The sequence below is a fragment of the Narcine bancroftii genome, chromosome 1 (assembly GCF_036971445.1).
Source record: "Narcine bancroftii isolate sNarBan1 chromosome 1, sNarBan1.hap1, whole genome shotgun sequence".
Taxonomy (NCBI): domain Eukaryota; kingdom Metazoa; phylum Chordata; class Chondrichthyes; order Torpediniformes; family Narcinidae; genus Narcine; species Narcine bancroftii.
Window position 1 is genome coordinate 199,691,590 of NC_091469.1, and position 20,170 is coordinate 199,711,759.

At 42.3% G+C, this 20,170-nt stretch overlaps 1 long non-coding RNA gene across 12 annotated transcripts in view; it reads right to left on the reverse strand.

Moving 5' to 3' along the window:
- Positions 1-20,170, reverse strand: part of LOC138737341 (uncharacterized) — a 78,302-nt gene that overhangs the window by 51,668 nt on the left and 6,464 nt on the right. For 8 of the 12 annotated variants that reach the window (XR_011340873.1, XR_011340867.1, XR_011340874.1 and 5 more), the window contains exons 2-5: positions 18,083-18,360; positions 8,026-8,092; positions 4,579-4,665; positions 1,639-1,801 (exon numbers count right to left, since the gene is read on the reverse strand). This is a non-coding gene — a long non-coding RNA (uncharacterized lncRNA). Of the gene's footprint in view, positions 1-1,638; positions 1,802-4,578; positions 4,666-8,025; positions 8,093-14,695; positions 14,871-18,082; positions 18,361-20,170 lie in introns of all 12 variants that reach the window. The other 4 variants (XR_011340866.1, XR_011340871.1, XR_011340870.1 and 1 more) reach the window with 2 other exon arrangements.

The following is a 20,170-nucleotide window of genomic DNA, read 5'->3' on the forward strand; positions in this document are numbered from 1 at the left end:
ATGCCAAATTTCCACTGATGTAGATATTGATTCTGCAATTTTGTGCCATAAGGAACCAAAGGTAGAGCATCTGGAGGTAGTTAAACAATAACATCTGCAGATGCTGGGGTCAAGTGCAATACACAAACGTGCTGGAGAAACTCAAGCAGGACACGCAGGATGTAAAGGCCTCGGGCCTGGGCCCTTCATCAGGGACAAGTAAAAAACAGGCAGATGCCTGAATAAAAGGCTGGGGGGAGAGGGAGGAAGAGGGGAAAGGAGGGAGGAAATGCTAGTGGGAGGAGCACAGACCAACAGGTAAGAAGTAATAGGTCGATACAGGTGGGAGGATAGAAGAGAAAAAAAGCAGAGAAATGAGAGGGGGAGTGGGCAGAGGGCTAAAAAGGGGTAGCTGATGACAGCGGAAGGCTCTAGTGGGATGCCACTTACAGTGTACATAAGGGTTAGTTTGCTTTTGTATGATATGACTTTCAATACCAGCCACTGTGATTAGCTGGGCATCAATGGCCTTCAATTAAGAGTTTTCTTTGCAGCTCTCACTGTATTTTTCCCTAATATGCATCAGCACTACGGATCACCACACAATGGAACACTGTTCAATCTTAATTCTCCTTCGCCAACACAAGGGTCTATTCAATCACTGAAGAAGCCAAAATGATGTGTGAGGCTACATGTGAATCTGAATCTGGCACTTTTGACACTTCAATCCTCCTTCACAGCTTGCAACAGCAGGAAGAATACTTAGGACAAGTGAATTGTTGTGGGGTGATGTGCAGCCTACGTAAGAGGGAGAGACCTTGTATGCTTCCAGCAGTTCATCATTTTGGGGCGTCCCAAAACACTTTGCAGCCAATTAATAACCTTCGTGTCGTTGCTAGGTGAGCAGCCAACACTTACAAAGCAAGGTCACAGGAACACCAACCGGATGAATGACTAATCTATTTTGGGCGGCTTCAGTCGAGGGGGGAAAATAAGAACTGTAGTGCAGTGGGAAATCCCAGCTCCTTTTTTTCACATCCTTGGGAAATTTAACATCCTCCTAAGTAATATTAAATCACAATATTGCACTGAAATGTCAGCCTAAATGAGGCAAGTAATGAAAATTTACATGAAAATAGCCCAGGGACACAAATAACTTTTTACCACAATTCAAGATTATTGTTGCCATAATGCAAAATGAGTTTGCAATCAAATGCAAATAATCTTTTAACCATAAGGGTGGCGTTGGGAATTCTTCACAGTCAAAACAATGACGTTGAAAGCTTCAGAACCCCAAAAGACTGCAGATGCTGGAGTCTCGAGATAAAAAAAATAGCAAACTTCCAGAGGAACTCAGCGGGTCGGGCAGCATCCACAGAGGGAAATGGACAGTTGATGTTTCAATCCTCAAGCAGAACTTCAACCCAAAACATTGACTGCCCATTTCCCTCTGTGAATGCCAACTCTCTTTGCAAGGAATTGTAATTTTAATAATGAAATTTGGAGCATCTGTATTAGATTTTTGTTTACAATGTATCCATTATTTGATATTGCAAAACAAAGCAGCTAATGGTTACCCCTATTAAAAAGTCAATCAGGTTAACAACTCATGAGGGCATCTCACTCATTATCTTGAGAAACATGTCAACAGCATCCTACCTGCTATTTAAGAGCACGTAGAAGTACAATCAGGGTGTTAAATGCTCATTAAAGCAGTGCTATATCATTTACACGAAAGCATTATTAAGAAGACCATCAGCTTCATGTTCACCGAAGTTTCATTCATGATGTCCCCAAGTACTCTTCGACCTCTTTCTTTACACTGTTGAAAAATATTGCAGAACTTCAGAGGGAGATCTTTTTAATTCACTAAACTTTCATTGAGACACAACTTTCCTCAGAATGGAAGACTTATTAAAATTTCCAGGGAGCATTTTTTTTTCCCCTCTGCAAAGTTTCTTTGTCACCTCTTTAAATTTTAAAGCCTTTTCTTGTCTGCGGTGTGGAGTAGGTTCTCCAGAGGAATATGTTTTCACAATCTGGGTCAGAGCAAACTATAAATTTGAGGCATTTCATTTTAAACTTTTAACGTTCAGATCTAACCATATGGGCTGCTTAACCCTTTCCGCTCTGTTTATTTGTGGTCTCTTTTACAGAACATAAATTTTATGGCTGTAAATCTATCAATGAGGATAACGCACAAAGAGTGATTATAATAAAGTGGAATATTTGATCATGCAGTCATATAACTCTGCTCAGCTAAAAATACATCAGTGACAAGTAGTGTGGGGGGAGGGGCAGGGGCAAAGAATGAATGAAGTGATTTAAAAGAAATCCCAATTTCTTTCACTTCCATGAGCATTATTTGAAAAACATCTTTAAATATATAATCCTACACCATACTGTATCTTGGCTAATATCTAGTCTCCCACGAGCTTCAAGAATACAAAATTGTCTTAATTCATTGGAATACACAAAAGCATTGGAGAAACTCAGCAGGTCATGCAGCATCTATAGGAAGTAAAGGATTACCAATGTTTCGGGCCTGAGCCCTTCGCCATGTTATGAACTTCCTTTAGATGCTGTGTTAATTGCTGAGTTTCTCCAGCACTTTTGTGTATTCCACTACAACCTCATGTCTGCAGACTTTCTTGTTTAACTTAATTCTCTGGAAATTTGGCATGTTTGTGAAGCCTATTCCCAATTTTTACCGATACACCAGAGATAGTATCCCATCTAGATGCATCACAGCCCACTACAGGAAATGCACTGCCAAAGACCTTGAGAAACTGTAGAGAGTTGTGACAGCAGCTCAGTCCATCACACAAACCAATTTCCTCTCTACTCTCCGTACCCCCTGCTATCTCAGGAAAGCTGTCAACACATAAAAGGATCCATACCACCCCAGTCATACTCTCTTCTCCACTGGGTAGAAGATACACGAGCAGGAAAACACCAACCCCCAGATTCAAGAACAGTTTCTTTCCTGCTGTTATCAGGTTCTTAAGCAGAACTCTCACAGGTAAAAGTTGATGCTCTTGAACAGTTTTAACTATACTTTTTTTTCTATCCCCAGAACTTTGTCTTTGTAACACTATACTGTGTATTAGTTTTTAAAAAAATTTTTAAGTTTTTTCACTCAAACTCCAACCATTGTCAATATCATTAATATCATTATCAATAATATCAACATTATTTACATTTCATTATTTCCATTCAATCTTCCCATAGAATTTAAGTTCTTTTTATCCCCTCCCCCACCCCCCAACACTTAACACCAAACTAATTACATTTACACACAATAACCAAAACACTAACAGCAAAGGTATGAAACTTAGATTTGGGGGATAATGGGCCTGTCGCTTCGCGGCGGACAGAGCGTAGGGTTCCTTTTTTTTCCCCATGGCTTTTCTTGTAGAATGGGATGGGACCCCCACCCCCACTCCCTCACCAATTGAGGGGTGGATTAGGAGGGTAGGGTAGGGAGGCGAGGTATGGTGGCCCACACTACAATTGTGCCCCTATGTAGTTTAAGTAGGGCTGCCAGACCTACAAAAAATGTTCTGTATTATTTCCTTACGTTGTAGGTAATTTTCTCCAGGGGAACACAGCTCTGCATTACTGTTTTCCAACGATGAATGATCAGGTAGGAGTCGGACTTCCAGGCAACTGCTATGCACTTCCTGGCCACCACCAATCTGATCATGACAAACTGAATTTGAAATTTGGACAGCTTCATTCTGAGCCTTACGTCCATTATATTTCCCAAAAGGAACAGCTCTGAATCCTGTGGGAATTCTTTACCTTTGATTTTTTTTCCAGGGCTTGGCCCAGTTCCACCCAGAAGAGTTTCACTTTGGTATATGTCCAGGTTACGTGCACGAAACTTCCTGTCGCAATGCCACATCTAAAACACTGGTCTGATAATTAAGGTTTAGATCTGTTCAATTTTTGCGACATCAGGTACAGCCGGTGCAGAAAATTGTACTGCGCCAGCCTGTACCGCGCGTTGATACCTGCAGTCATGCTGGTCTGGCACAGATCAGACCAGTACTGTTCATCAATCGTTATTCCTAAACCAATTCCCACCTCTGCCTCAATTTGTCAAGGCACTATACTGTGCACTCTTCGACTAACTGTAATAACCTGCAGATTTGTTTAATTGTTGTATTACCTGTAGCACTTAAGTAAGGAAAGCACACAAACAAAGCTTTTCACCATATCTTGATACATGAGGCAATATACAATGCACTTTTTGGGATGTGGGCATCACTGGGAAAGCCATGCATAGATATGATTAAATGTGAGGCTGTTCCTTCGGTAATTGAGAGCAACCAACAGACCAGACCAGGTAAGGACAGCCATTTCCTGAGGATATTTGTGAACCAGGTGAGCTTTTACAACAATCCTGTGGTTTCATGGACAACATTGCTGACAGTTGTGTGTGTGTGTGTGTGTGTGTGTGTGTGCAGTGCTGAGACTGGCTGCCAAATATTAGAGGAGGGAGTATATTTCAGGAGTCCTTCTCCAAAGCACATTAAACAAGAAATTCTTCAGGTGCTGTGGTTGACGAATGGCTTGGCTTGAAACGTTGGTTACCTTTTACTTCCAATGGATGCTGTGTGACTTGCTGGGTTTCTCCAGCACTTTTGTGCATCACACTTCTCCAAAGCTCCTCAGGGCATCCTGAAACAATGAATCAGATACTATATCAATGCTATTTAATCATGAAATGACATTTTTTTGTTGGTGAAAGGAATACTGTGCATTTTACTTCAGGCAGGTATCATCAGGAATAGAACAACTGTGAATCATTATCGAGGATTTGATTTTTTGTACCACTTTTCCTCCACAGATGGTGCCTGATCTGTTGAGTATCTCCAGCAGCTCGTTTCATGCTGCATTTTGTACATCCTTTGTACATTTAATATGCAAGAATTAATACATTGTTACTTTTTTAAAATTTAGAGATAGAGCACGGTAACGTGTCCTTCTAGCGCACAAGCCCACATTGCCCAAATGTACCCATCTGTCCAATTAGCAGACTAACCCAGTACATCCTTGGAATGTGGGAGGGAATCGGAGCACCCGGAGGAAACACGCATGGGCACGGGGAGACAGTGGCGGATTCAAACCCAGGTCACTGGCACTGTAACAGCTTCTCGCTAAACTAACCATGCTGCCGGAGCTTAAACAAAGAATAATTTCAGAAAAAATTACACTGGTTTGCATTAAACACACTCATAATGGATCCAGTGAGTTTGAGGCAGGGCTCCCCAAATTGAAGGGGCTTGTGTAAGATTCTGTGAGATGGTTCCTAAGAGAATGTTTTCCTCTGTGGGATAAATCACAACCAGTGGCCTTCCACTTAAGGTAGAGTTTGGAAGGAGATTCTTCCCTCACAGAGTTGTGCCCTTTTGGAATTTCCTACTTCAGAGAGCACATACCCCACAGATCCCCATAATTTCTTCCTTCTCATGTGTGTTAACATTTAATCATTAGAATGATGAGTAGGAGAAGGCCATTCAGCTCTTCAGATGGGCTGATCATCCACATCCAATCCCTCATTCTAACTTCTTTCACTTTCGCTATTCGGACAACATCCATCTCCTTCATTTAAAGACTAGGCCTCGACGAGAGCGCTCCATAGGGGATCACTATTCCCCTCATTTCACTCCTACATGATTTACTCTGTGACTCCTGCTTCTCCTGCCAAGACCCTGCAGGATTTTACGTTTCATTCTCATTCTCTCTTCGAAATTTTAGCAACTCGAAGCCCAAGTACCCCAATCTTTACCTTAGTGAGTAGATTTTCACTTTGCTTTCTTGTTACGCTGAAATTGCATTATTGTGCTCTAAGATGAGAGGCTTGGTGAATCATCTCCAAATCCTCAGGATTGTATTACATGTATGGACATACCCCATTCCAGGTTCTAATAAATAACACACACCTTCATTCATGAGTGAGCTGGCCTTTTGGAGATTTCTGTTTGCATTCCTTTAGTGACTGCCCAATTTTTTTTCATTAATTTCCAACAGTTTTCTATGCTTCACGGTGCTGCTTTGCCGAAGGCAAGCAATCTTTTACTGAATACAGTCAAGGTTAGTCCTGATGGAGATCAACAGAGGACTGGTGAATGGCAGCAGCTCTGTTTATTATTGTTCAGAATGGACATGCTCAGCTGAATGCTACTGCAGATTTCTTTGTTTCCACAATCCCAGCTATGATCAATCAGTCTTCAATACAAATGACTATTAGGTAGAGACCACTACAGGTGAGTAATAAACCACAGGGTTCAAGATAAGTCTTTCTTCCCCTTAGTCCCCTCACTTCTATCCTTTTTCTCACACTCCCTCCTACTCAGACCTCCATCCATTCTCATCCTATTTTTCCTTCCAGTTCCATCCACTTTCCATCCAGGTCTCCCTCCCCTCCCCCCACTTTGGTTCCATTAGGTCCAATCTGCCTTTTACCTCTCCCCTATTATCACCTTTACCACCTCCGACCTTTGTAGTGACCTTTGCTTCCACGTATCACACTCCCTTCCCCAGCTGTCTCCAGTTTCACCCTGGATGACTCTTCCTCCACTTGATCCCCCACCCCATTTTTTCCCCTTCCCTTTGCCTGGCACCTGCCAATCAACTGCCTTCGCCCCCTCCACCCCCAAATGTCTTCACTCTTCCCTGGCTCACCAATCCCTTTCTGCCCCCTGTCCAACGTCCTCATTCTACTGTCTATCTCCCTTCTGCATCTCAGCATTGATGAAGGATTCCAACCTGCAACATTGACCATCCTTTATCTCCCACTGGTGCTGCTCAAACAACTGAGTTCCCCTAGTAGATTATTGTTTGTTCCAGATTCTGGCATCTGTAGTGTCTTAAATCTAAATCCTTACTTGTAGCTTACTTATTCCCAGGTTTTTGGAATTCTTCAATCCCTTTAGGAATGATTGAATTGCATTGTTTGTGGTAAATGCAATTGTTAAGGAATAACACACTTTTCCTCAAAAATGCATTGTCATTTAGTGCCTGTTCCTTTCTCTTCAATTAGTGAGTTGGAACTCTCAATTGACCAGAATCACTTGTCTTCATATTGCACCAGCTACTTCACTAAAGTGAACAATCCTCAATGAAGGGCTCTGATCTGAAACGTTGACCATTCTTTTTCTCCCACTGATGTTGCTCAGCCCACTGAGTTCCTTGAGTAGATTGTGTTTCGCTCCAGATTTCAGTGTCTGTGGTCTCTCGTGAATAAACTTTGTTGCCAAGCCACAGGAGACGATGTCAAAACAGCACGTGGATTTTAAAAGAGTGACTTAAAGGAGAAGTAGAGAAAGGTTGAGGAAGGGAAAAGCAGAATGAATGAGACACAGCCTCAAAATTGGACCAGTGAAAAATGTGAATGGGCAAGAGGACAAATTTGGAGTGGGTGCAAGGATGGAAGGAGTTACAAAGACATTTGCAGACAAAGGTCAGTAAAATATCAACCATCTGGGAAGAATGGTCACAAATGCTATACAATTTTGACCGACATGGTCTTTTCAGGAGGCTATGAGAACTCTGATGGATTGAGGCAATGATGTACCTGTAGCCTCTAGATACTTACAACAAGAGAAGTTTGACTCAGCTTCCTGTTGGGGTTGTAAGGATGTGAAACCTGTGCCAATACCAGTCACCCAAACTACAATGGTCCATAAGGTTATTGCAGTACTGAATGAACAGTAGAAATAAGGAAGATCAGATTGTTAATGAACACCCTTTTATTTGTATCATGTGTCCTTTTAGTAAGTGGGTTTTTCACTAGCGATATGCTCTTTGACATTTTTGTAAAGTGACAATTCATAGTAAGAGAAAAAATAATATCTAATAGCACATATATTACACACCCATTTCCCTGACAGCAGTCCTGTCTAAAGCAGGAATCACCCACTGACAGAACCTTGAATCAAGCTAAGAGAAAATCATTATCAGGAATGCAACGAGACACATGGGGCACTGGGCTGGGAAGAGAATCAATAAATTATTCGACTCCATTTCATCACATACCTGTAGGATAAATTTTAGAGCTGTGTCCTTTGTAACAACAAGGCTTTGGAATTTTTATTCTTTGGTCCTGCATCGATGAAGAGATGATAAGTTTATGAATGTCTAGACCTGGTTGACTAAAGATTTCACAGAAAAAGACAAAGACTTTCGTGAATGTATCTCTTTTTTTTGTTACACTGTACTCTGCATATTTTTTTTTCAATTTTTGTTCTGCTTGTTGAGGTCAAGTATTGGTTGATTTGCCTGGACAGCAAGCAAAACTAAAGCTTTCCTTTTATGTTAGTACATGTCAATAGGCAATTCAATTCAAACATTTTAAATGTGCTCTTGTTAATTATCCTTGAAGAGAGGCTAACTGGATTTCTCCGTGCATAAACTTAATTTTAAGTTTACGTTTATTAGCACATTCCATCTAAAACAATGGGAAGGCTTCTTCTGCAGGCAGTGTAACAGGTAAGCTCTAACGTTTATACTGTGTCTAAAGTACAAGAGCACAATTTACAGAGCATAGAAAAATTACGATAAAAAAAGATCAAACAAACGAGCATGAGAGCACTGTTGTGAGGTTCATTCAGGAGCCCGATGGCTGCAGGGAAAGGACTGTTTTTAAGCCCTTTGATGTACACTTCAACACTTTTTTTTGAAAATTTTATTTTTGGGTTTTTTTCATAAATATACATATAAAATTTTCCATTTTAGATATGTATAAAACTTCCTCTTACAAAACACTTTCACACTTTTGATTCTTGAACCCATTAGGAGGAGAGAGAAGAGAGTGTGTCCAGGGTATTATGGGTCCTTTGTGTGTTGACTGCCTTTCCTAGGAAACGGAATATACAGGTAGAGCCCATGGAGGGGAGGGAGGTTTATGTGATGCTCTGAATTTTATTCACAACCTTCTGAAGCTTTTTTCAATCTTGAGCAGGGCAGCTCCCGTCCTACTCTGTGATGTATCCAGCGAGTCTACTTTCAATGGAGCACCTCTAGAAGTTGTTGAGCAACAGGGGTGACATGCCAAACTTCCTTAGACTTCTAAGGAAGTAGAAGCATTGGAGTGTTTTCTAGGCCATCATATCAATGTGATTGCCCTAGGTCAGATCGCTGGAGATGTTTATTTTTGAAAACTTAAAAGCTCTTTACTCATTCCTTCTTGTCTAATTCCAAATAATTAAATAGGATCTCTTAGATTCACACAAGGGAGGCTGAAGGTCCTTGGTTTAATATCTCATCTGATGGAACTTATGAGTGTAGTACTTCTGCAGAAGAACTTGGATTTTTCTACCCTAATTTATGTTGCATCTGTGAAGCCCAGATGTCGCACTCTGATTGTTGTTGGATTTTGGCTGGCGACTTAACCATATCAACCTGAAAACTATTCTACCATGGTTTCAAATCATGTCAACTTAACCACCAGAGGAGAGAACACCCTAGATTAACCATACAGCAACATCCGTGGTGCGTTCAAGGCTGCCCCTCAATCCCACCAAGGATTCTCAGTCTGCATATCTATCCTGCTAACCCTGGCATACAGACTGCTGGTAAAACAATTAAAGACAGTTTGCGGGGAGATCAGGGTGTGGCTGGGGGAGATGCCACAGCAGTGCTACAGGACTGCTTTGAGACAATGGACTGGAGCTGTTTCAGGGAGGCACCTACCTACAACCACTATACACTAGCTCAGTGACTGACTACATTAGCAACTTCATCAAGGATATCACAGAGATCAAATGCCACACAACAATCAGAATCCATGTTTGGATTTAGTATCTCAGAGCTCGTGTTGCTGCCTTCAGGACAGGAGACAAGTTGGCATTAAGATTAGCCAGAGCTGAATCACTGTTCAATCTGGAAGGCAAAGGATGAATACACATAGAAGGTCCACCGTCAGCTTAGTGACATGAGGCACATGTGGCAAGTGATCAAAGCTATAGCAGATCACAAGACTACCTTGCAAATCAATAATAACGATGCCTCTCTTCCGGACATATGGATCATCTGCTATGCGTGGTTCAAGAGGAAAAACAGGGTGACACCAAAGAAACCTCCATCCTCCCCTGAAGAACAGGCCCCTTGCATAGCTGTGGCGAAAGTAAGGAGAATCCTATTGAAGGTGAACCCACACGAGGCAGTGGGACCAGACAACATATCCAGTTGGGAACTGAATGATTGCTCAAACCAACTGATAGAGGTCCTTATGGACATTTTCAACATGTCAATGCAGCAATCCATCATCCCTGCTGGATTCAAGGCTGCCACCATCATCCTGGTACTAAAGAGGGCAACAGAAACAGGCCTCAATGACTACAGACCAGTGGCACTGACCTCCGCCATTATGAAATGCTTCGAGCAATGAATCAGGAAATGTATCAAAGTGCATCTTCTTGAGATGCTGGACACATTTCAATTCACCTACAGATGGAACCAATCCACTGATGATATTATAGCTTTGTCCTTTCACACCGCCCTGACCCACCTGGACAATGATGCCTCATTCGCCAGGCAGCAGTTCATGGAATTCAGCTCAGTGTTTAATACATTCATACCTTAGAAGCTGACCTTGCTGGGACTCAACATCACTTTCTGTAACTGGATTGTAGATCTTCTAAAGGAAAGACCAGTTTCTCTGGATTGACAGCAGAATGTTGAGCACCATCACCTTGAGCACTGGTGCACCTCAGGGCTGTTTGCTTAGCCAGTCCCTGATCATCCTACTGACCCACGACTGCATTGCCTGATCTTGCTCCAACAGAGTCATCAAGTTCACAGATGACACAACAGTCGTTGGCTTCTTCAGCAACAACAATCAGTAACACTTCAGAGAAGAGGTGGAAAATATCACAAAATGGCATGAGAGTAACAGCCTTAGTCTTAATGTTGTCAAGACAAAATAGATGATTGTAGACTTCATGAACAACAGAGATGACCACCCTCCATTACACATTAATAGCTCAATAGTGGAGAGAGTAGAGAGCACCAAGTTAATTTAAGAAGTGAGTCTTGGACACACGACACTCTAAATAACTTCTCCTTTAACTCATCTCACTCCCTCCAAATTAAAGGAATAGCTATGGGTGGGCTTTGTGAAGCAATCCATGCTACAAGCCAGCAGAAGCAAAACCCCTCAACTCTTCCTCTGGTATATTGACAATTACATCAAAGCTGTCTTATGCACCTGCGATGAGCTTGTCAACTTCATCCACTTCGTGGCCAACTTCATTAACTTTGTGGCCAACTTCCATGCTGATTTCAAATTCACCTGGTCCATCTTTAATAAAGCTCTCCCCTTCCTGGATCTCTCTGTCACCATCTTGGGAGACGAGCTTTCCACTGACATATACTACAAACTCTAATTCCCACAACTACCTTGAGTTCACTTCCTCACACTCTGAACCCTGCAAGGACTCCATCCCCTGTTCTCAAGATGAGATCTTCTTGTCCAGATCTTCTGAGTGTCTGCCTTCTCCCACAAACATGGCTTCCCCTCCACCATCAGCATCACCCCCATCTCCTCCATTTCCCTCTCATCTCCCCTGGCCCCCAGATGCAACAAACATAGAATTCCCCCCCATCCTTACCCAGCCAGCCTCCACATCCAACACATTAACTTCTGGAATTTCCAGCACTTATGACAGGATCCCACCACCAGACACGTTTTTCCTGCTCCTCCCCTCTCAGCCTTCCACAGGACCACTCCCTTCATGATTTCCTCATGCACTCCTATCTTCCCCTGTGGTTGCAGGAGGTGTAACACTTGCGCCCACACCTCTTCCTTCACTGCGGTCTGGAACCCCAAACAGGCCTTTCAAGTGAAGCAACACTTCACTTATTTACAGGATCCAGTACATCCTTTGTGATGTTCTCTACATCAGAGAGACTGGTTGCTGATTGGGAGATCACTTCGCTAAGCACCTCCTCTCCATCCGCAACCACAGTGACCTCCCATTAGCCAACCATTTCAATTCTGAATCACACTCCCAGGCTCTCATGTCGGTCCATGGCCTTATCTACTGTCCTACTCTGACCACCCACAAATTGGAGGAGCAACATCTTATTTACCATCTGGGCACCCTCTAGCTAAATGGCATTAACATTGACTTCTCTGTTTTCTACTAAATTTGCTTGCCTTTTCTTTCCTCTCCCCTTTCCTGTCTTTCCAGTTCTTCCCTCCTTTACCCCTTCCCTAGCCATCCCTCCTCCCCCTCTTTGCTGCTGTCCCCTCCTTCCTTTCTCCACCTATCATCTCCTGCTTTTGCCACCTCTCTTCCCCCTCCCCTAGATTTTTGTATGGACACCCCCCAGCATTCTCTCATACCTTGATGAACGGCTCAAGCCCGAACCGTCGGTTACGTATTTTTATCTTTGCTACATAAAGGGCCCAGTTTGACCTGCTGAGGTTTAACTTCATCCATAGTTTCTACATTTTCATGATTTACTACACACATCTCACTTGTCAGGAAGACACAAGAGGACTGCACCTCCTTAGAAAGCTGAGGCAGGCAAGGTTACTAGCTGTCATTGTATCAGCTTTCTACAACAGCTCTATTGAGAACATCCTACCTTGCTGCATCACAGTGTGGAATGGTTGATGTAGAGCATTGGATTGGAAGTCAATCCACAGGACCATAAAAACAGCAGAGAGGATCACCCTCCCCATTGATGTGATTTACTGGGGTCATTGTTTAAAGAGAGCTTACAAAATCAGTGAAGATCTTTACCACCCCGCGTGCAGCATCTTCCAGCTAGAATCACCAGGTTGAGGAAGGCTGGTGAAATGCTAAAACAACTTTCTGCCTCTCCACTATCTATTCATTATATTTATTTTAAATGTACATGCACTGTATTTGTGTATGTGTGTGCTCTGTCTGTATGTGCTTTTGCACAGTTTTGCACTGTGGACTGAAGTACACTGTTTTTTGTGTTTCTGGTAAAATCAGATGATATATAAACTTGAACTTGTGTTCTGGATGGATCTCCAGCCATCCAACTTTTCTGCCTCCACAGCATTAATGAAGGATTTCAACTAGCTATGGCAGGAGATACTTTCTTTCCCAATGATGCTCTGATTCATTGAGTTCCTACAGATTCCTTTCTCTTGATTGTGGACTTCAGGAAGGGGAAGCCAGGGGAACACAAACCAGTCCTCATTGATTGGTCAGCAGTGGAGAGGGTAAGAAACTTCAAATTCCTGGGTGTCAACATCTCTGAAGGGCTATCCGTGGACCATCACGTCAATGCAATTATGAAGAAGGCCCACCAGTGGCTATATTTTGTTAGGAAATTAAGAAGATTTTGTATGTTACCAAACACTCTTGCACACTTCTGCAGGTGAACTGTGGAGAGCATTCTGATTGAGTTGTAAACTAGGCCAAAGCCATTGTGGGGATTAGTTCTTCCCATTAAGGACATCTTTAAGAGGCGGTGCCTCAAGAAAGCAACTTCTATCATCAAGGACCCTCTTTTCTCATTGCTACCATCAGGGACTGGTACAGGAGCCTGAAGACACACTCAACATTACAAAACAGCTTCCTTCCTCTCTGGTGTCAGATTTCTGAAGAGACAGTATGTCACTTTTTCTCTTTTTGTGCATTACTTGTCTTTTAAATCCTGTATCTATGAAAATGTAATTTATAGTAATTTTTTGCACCTTGTTCTGCACAACGCTGCTGCCACAAAACAATGAATTTCAAGTCAAATGTTTGACAATAAACCTAATTCTGATTCTGAAATAGTCCGTTTCATTTTGTAATCTCTTCAATAAATGCTCAATTGATTTTCCATTTTCAGGAACACATTAAGCATCTTCATCTCTCTGGGATGAAGCGTTCCAAAGATTCAAAAACACAAAATGAAGGTATTTCTACTCCTCTTTCCAGAAAGGTTCCTGGTTTTGGGCTCTTCTATTTTGAGTAGAGATTAAGTATTCAGGGACTTTACTCTGTCAATACAAAAAAATGTCAGAAGATGTCTTTGAGGGTGTTGAATCTCTGGGATTCCCTAACCTTGAGGGTTGTGGCAGCTGGAGCACTAAAGAGGAAGTCAAAAAGACTTAGGAATTAAGGACTATGGAGAACTGGCACAGGAGAAGAGGCTTGGGGAACATTAGTCATAATCATCTTGACAGGCCTGAGGGGCTGTTTCATATGTTTCTTATTTAATTCATTCAAAATTCTTCAGGGGTCATGATGGGTAGGTGCAGAATGGAATTCTGCCCAGGCTGCGGGTGTCTACAACTGGAGTCACATTCTCAAGATAAGGGGTTAACAATTCATGATGGTGAATCTCAGGAATTTTCTTACCTCAGGGATGTGGAACAGCAAGTCACTGAGGAAATCAGAACAAAGCAGAGACTGATGGATAGTGAAAGAATTTGGAGGGGATATTGAATAAGCTCACGAGGGTGAGCTGAGGTAGAAGAGTAGCCGTGTTCTTGTTCACTGAAAGGGCAGCGTTGCAAGGTTTGTTCTATTCATTCATTCCCACCCCTCTCCTTAAAACTCCTGGGATTCCAAAAATCTATTGATCTCACTCTGACTCTACTGGTCTCTGAGAGGGAAAGAATCCCAAAGAATCGCAAAGAGATGAGGGAAGACGTTCTCCTTCTCGTGATTGGCTTTTCCTAAATTCTAATCTCTAAATCCAAGGAATAAAAAAATGACCTGTCAGTTCCTACCCTTTCAAGTCCTCCAAGAATTCCATTCCTTTCGATGAAATGTGCTCCCATTCTTCCAAGCTGCACAGAGCCCAGGTCCACCCAACTCAAATCTCTCCCTGAAAACACTGACGAGATTTGAATCCTGAATGCAGAATGGGAAACTGACACTTTATTCAATCTTCACTGTACAGCTCTGCGCATGAAAGATAAGATGCAAGGAGTCACCAATCCTAGTAGACCATGAAGCATTTAAAATTGAAGAAGAGAGCATGCAAGCAGTTCAGAGCTCTAATGGAGCTGAAACAATTGGGACTCCATTTGTTGGAATCATTCCAATTCTCCAAAACTGATGGAAATTTGAACTCAGATGTGGTCACCTGGGAGGAGTTTTGAAGCGTGTGTTGGTGATGAAAGAACCTATACTGACAAGCTTCAAGGATAGACCAAAAAAATGAAATAACAGGAATTCCTGCGTTACATTTGACAAGTTGTACCGAATGAGTAAATTATTCCACGAGACACTGAATAGAGCAGGAGCTTTGCTTTGGACAGAAAAAAAAACACTAAGACAGAAAATTAAATGGTTTATTTTTCACATTTTGGAAATCTTTAGTCAAATGTAATAACTATTAAAGCAAATTATTGGAAAGGCTGCCTTAAATAATTAGAAAGACTATTTTAAAGTGGGGGGAAAAAAAGATATGAAAAGACTTGCAATTTTTCCTCAGTTTCACGGCCTCAAGATCTCCTAAATCCTTTAATTAAAATAACTGTGATACAACAGGAAATAGGTGGCAGCCTATCTAGGCAATATTGCTTTAAGGAGCAAACAGAAAATGATGGAAACATTCAGCAGACCAATTAGGAGGCCATGGGGAGAGAAGAAGTGTTGATGTTAAGGCCCTTCCCTAAAACTGAAACAGTGAGGAAACAATGCTGAGGGGGATATAGTGTGAGTAAGATGAACCAGATCACTACTGATGCTGGAGGGAGCTGATGCTGTTTGGTTGCTCCAAGGTGATTGCATGCCTGGCTTCTGCAGACTCTGTGTAATTCCAGGGCTTGCTAGAACATCTCTCTCTCTGCCCAATGGATGGCTTCACAGTGAAGCTCAAATGCTGCTGCTGGTGTATCTCCAGCTGGGGAATCAAGTTCAGCTCAGGTTTATTGGCACGTACATTAAGATGTACTGGTGGAGGTCAATTCCCATCAGAGAAGTGCCTTTGATCGGGTCTCCATTCATAGTTATTGGGACAGGAAGAAAGGGATGAATAGTTTTGTGTTATTTAAATGTTTTTAATCTTTTCTTTGTGTTTTAATATTTTCAGTAGTTTTAGGTATTTCTATTGTAAACTTAACTATCTCCTAGTGTTAGACATAAGATGTAGGAGTAGAAATAGGCTATTTGGCCTATTGAGTCCGCTCTGCCATTCCATCACGAGTGGATGGGAGGTGAAGCTCAACCACTCCAAGGCCTGATCTCACACAGCTCTGCCCGAGGCATAGTCACCACTGAGGTATTGCTGAGCCCTACCCAGGGAATGCTGCACCATCAGAGTGCTGTCTTTCCACTACCCCAGGTCCAATGGGATCTCTCACACAGATGGTGAAGGTCACACAGTATTGGTTAGATCAGCCATTCTCAATGGGGTACCTTCGCCCCCCCCCACCCCCAGGGAGCAACAGCACATTTAAACAAAAGCCTTGTTTTCTTTTCACCTCACATAACAAATACCTTTTATGTTTTTTATGTAGTCTTAGGAGAGTCAAGTTTATTGTCATCTGATTGTACAAGTACAACCCAATGAAACAACATTCTCCAGTCCTTGGTGCAAAAGCATGTAGACAAACAACCAGGCATAACATACATACAGAAAGTCAAACAATACATAGTAGAACAAGTATTTCATCTATACAAATAAATAATAAATATTGTTTCATGAATATGAGAGTCTCGAATGTTTAGAGTGAGCACTTCCTTTGGTCCTTCAGCATTCTCACTGCCTGTAGGAAGAAGCTGTTTCTCAGCCTGGTGGCGCTGGCTCTGATCCTCCCGTATCTCTTCTCCAATGCAAGCAGCTGAAAGAAGCTGTGTGCAGGGTGGAAAGTACCCTCAATGATTTTGTGTGCCCGGGGATGGAGGGACTCGCATATGAAGAAAGGATGGATAGACTAGGCTTGTATTCTCTGGAATTTAGAAGATTGAGGGGGGAACTTATAGAAACATAACATTCTTGAGGGTTTAGACAGACTAGACACAGGAAGGTTGAACCAGAACCAAGGGCCATAGTTTAAGGATAAGGGGGAATTTTTTTTAGGACTGAGCTGAGGAAAAATTTATTCTCTCAGAGAGTGGTAAATGTGTGGAATTCTTTGCCACAGGAAGTAGTTGAGGCTGGTTCCCTGTCAATATTTAAGTGTTAGATTTGGCCCTTGAGCCCAAGGGGATTAGGGGGTATGGGGAGAAGGCAGGAACCGGGTACTGATCAGCCATGATCATAATGAATGGTGGTGTAGGCTTGAAGGACCAAATGGCCTACTCCTACACCTATTTTCTATGTTTCTTCAGACAACTATTCCAGTAGATTATGTCAATGGGTGGGGGGGGGGGTGATGGAGGTGGGAAGAAGGGTGAGAGGGAGACTCCAGTGATCCTTCTTCCACTCTTGTGATCCTGTGGATTGTCCTCTGATCCATTTCTCTGCAGTGAACATACCAAAATGTGATGCAGCCGGCCAGGACACTCTCGATAGAGCTTGTACAGAAGGTTCGCATAATGGCACCTGGCAGCCTTGCTCACTTCAGTCTTCTCAGGAAGTGCAGATGCTGTTCTGCCTTCCTGACAACTGAGGAGATGTTGCGTGTCCATGATAGGTCACTGGTTAAGTGAACTCCAAGGAACTTGGTACTCTCCACTCACTCTATTACAGAGTTTTTTATGGAGGGTGGTCGTTCCTGGTCCTCCTGAAGACCACAATCATCTCCTTCATCTTCATCTTGTTTTCTTGTTGATAAAAGCATGGAAGAAACCAAAACTTGACTTTTTCAAAGGGAAGGGACCTATAAACATTGAGCAGAGTCCTATAGCTGAAAAAAGGTTGAGAATGGCTGGTTTGGAGGGTGTACCCGACCAATAATATTCACTTGATGGACACCACTGATGATGATGACCAGATTTTGTCATACAAATACAGATACTGTAAAATTCTATATATATAAAAAATATATATATAAATATATATATGAAAATTCTTATTTGTTACAGCTAAATAGGTACGTAAAATATATTAACAAATAATAAGCATAAATTACATTACCACACAAGAGAAAAAATATAAAAGGATAGATAAATATTAACAGATGTAGTCATGCAAAAACAAAGCGGTGTTAGAATGGTGCACTCACTTCATTGGTACCCCTGGAGTTGCCTAGGGTGAGGGTATGTAGTTCGGGAAGGTTTAAGAGCCCAGTGGAAAAAAACATTCTTGAACCTAAAGGTTCTGGACTTCAGACTTTTGTATCTTCTGCCCGAAGGGAGATTTTGATGGTTACAGCTAGTTGCTGTTGGACCTATCAGGTTTCTAGTGAAGCTATCATTACACAGTTTACCATCAAGGGTTCAAATGCGTCTTGAAATTTTAAAAAACTGCAGAAATGGGAAATCTCAGTCTGTCAGTCAGCATCTGAAAGAGAATATGAAATCATGGGAAACACTCAGTAAGTGTGCCGTGCATCAATCCTATTTCATCTTCATGACTCGCATTTCATCTTCAGGACAGTGCAGTAATGTGGATTGTTGAGCTGCTGCCTCAAACCTCCAGCTGCATGACTTTCCCCCCCCGATCACTGCCATCATTGCTGCAGAGTTTGCATGTGGAGTAGATAAGTGATTGATGGACAGTGTGGATTCAGCAGACTGAAGGGACCATTTCCGTGATGTATGAGTTTATAACTCCAGGAGCACTGACCTTTTCAATGTTGGATAACAATTTTGTTTCTTTCAACAGCAGTTTTTGCATTCTTATAACTTAGCCAAAACCTGGGACATTCACACAAGCTGTTTGTGCAGTTTAAAAGGCACCACCTTGTGGTAGCAGGACTTTGTAACTGCACTGGCAAAGCTTTTAAACATTGATTGCAGAAGGCAAAGGCTTAACAAATTCCTGATTGAAAAGGTGTACTTCAAATGCTGGGCTCAGTAACGCCATGCTAACACACTCTCTGACTATTTGGAAATCTCGCCAGTTTGGTCTATGTAATGTTGTCCCTCCAAGGGCCCTGGTTTGCACATTTACTTGAAACTTACATTCTTCTGAAACTCACAGAGCCCCTGTTCCCACACTCTTCTGAAACTCGTGGAGCCAATTTCCAGCAGTCCCCTGAAACTCACTAAGGTCCTGGATCTCACAGTCCCTTGAAACTCAATGCCCCATTCCACATTCCCTGAAACACGCAGGGCCCATTCCTACATTACTCTGAAGTGCACAGGGCCTTGTTCCCACACTCCCCTGAAACTCACAAGGCCCCGGATACCAAACTCCCTTGAAAGCTACTATGAACCCTAATGTATTTTTTCTTTGCACTGAGACACCTCAAATTCTGTGCCCAATCAAACAAAAGGCACTCACAAAATAACAGCACCCTTTCCCTGTCCTTGCCCGACATAAACTGAAGAAATAGTGAATCATACAGTGTGGAAACAGGCCCCTTGGCCCAACCTGTCTACATGGACAAAACTGTCCTGCCCACACTCGTCTCACCTGCCTGCGTTTGGTGGGAACTCCAATGTCTTGTAGGCAATCTGTCAGTGATAGAGGAACAAACATCAGAAGTGCACCAGGTGCCAGCAAAGAGGGCAGAGGTTTGTGGATGTGTCAGCTGGAGGAATTTGCAGAGCTGGGTTTGGTGGTGGCAGTCAAATTGTGGAAGATTTTAAAACAAATAGAAATGAGAATTCAAAAATTGGGGCATTGATCAACCAGCACAAGGGCTGATCGAGTTGGCAGGAGTTAGGATACTGGCAGGAACTTTGGATGGTTTCTGGAGGCTATTGCTCTCTATGATGGCTGCACAAGGTCAACATAGCTGAAGAATAAACCCTGAGCTTTATTACTCTCTGGAGTTACTGCAATAGGTCATTGAAACCTGCAACAAATAGAAATATAGCAAATAGAAAAAACTTGTTAGAAAACATTCCTCCCATTTCTCCAGGGCTACAGCTGGGAATGGGGAATGATTGTACAGAATTGCCATTCTGTGTGCTTTTTGTTGTCTGAGTGCAAAGGAATGCTCATGGTCATGGTCACTACGAAGAAAGGGCAAACAGGACAAAGGAGATCAAGATCTCAGCAATTTCCACCAGAGTGAAAATGTCTCATGAGGTGTCATCCCAACACAACTCTTAACTTTCCATTGGTCTATGTCTATCTCATGTCCACCCAGTTGATAGCCAGTAATTTTAAATAACAAAATGCTTTGCTAGACAATAGAACA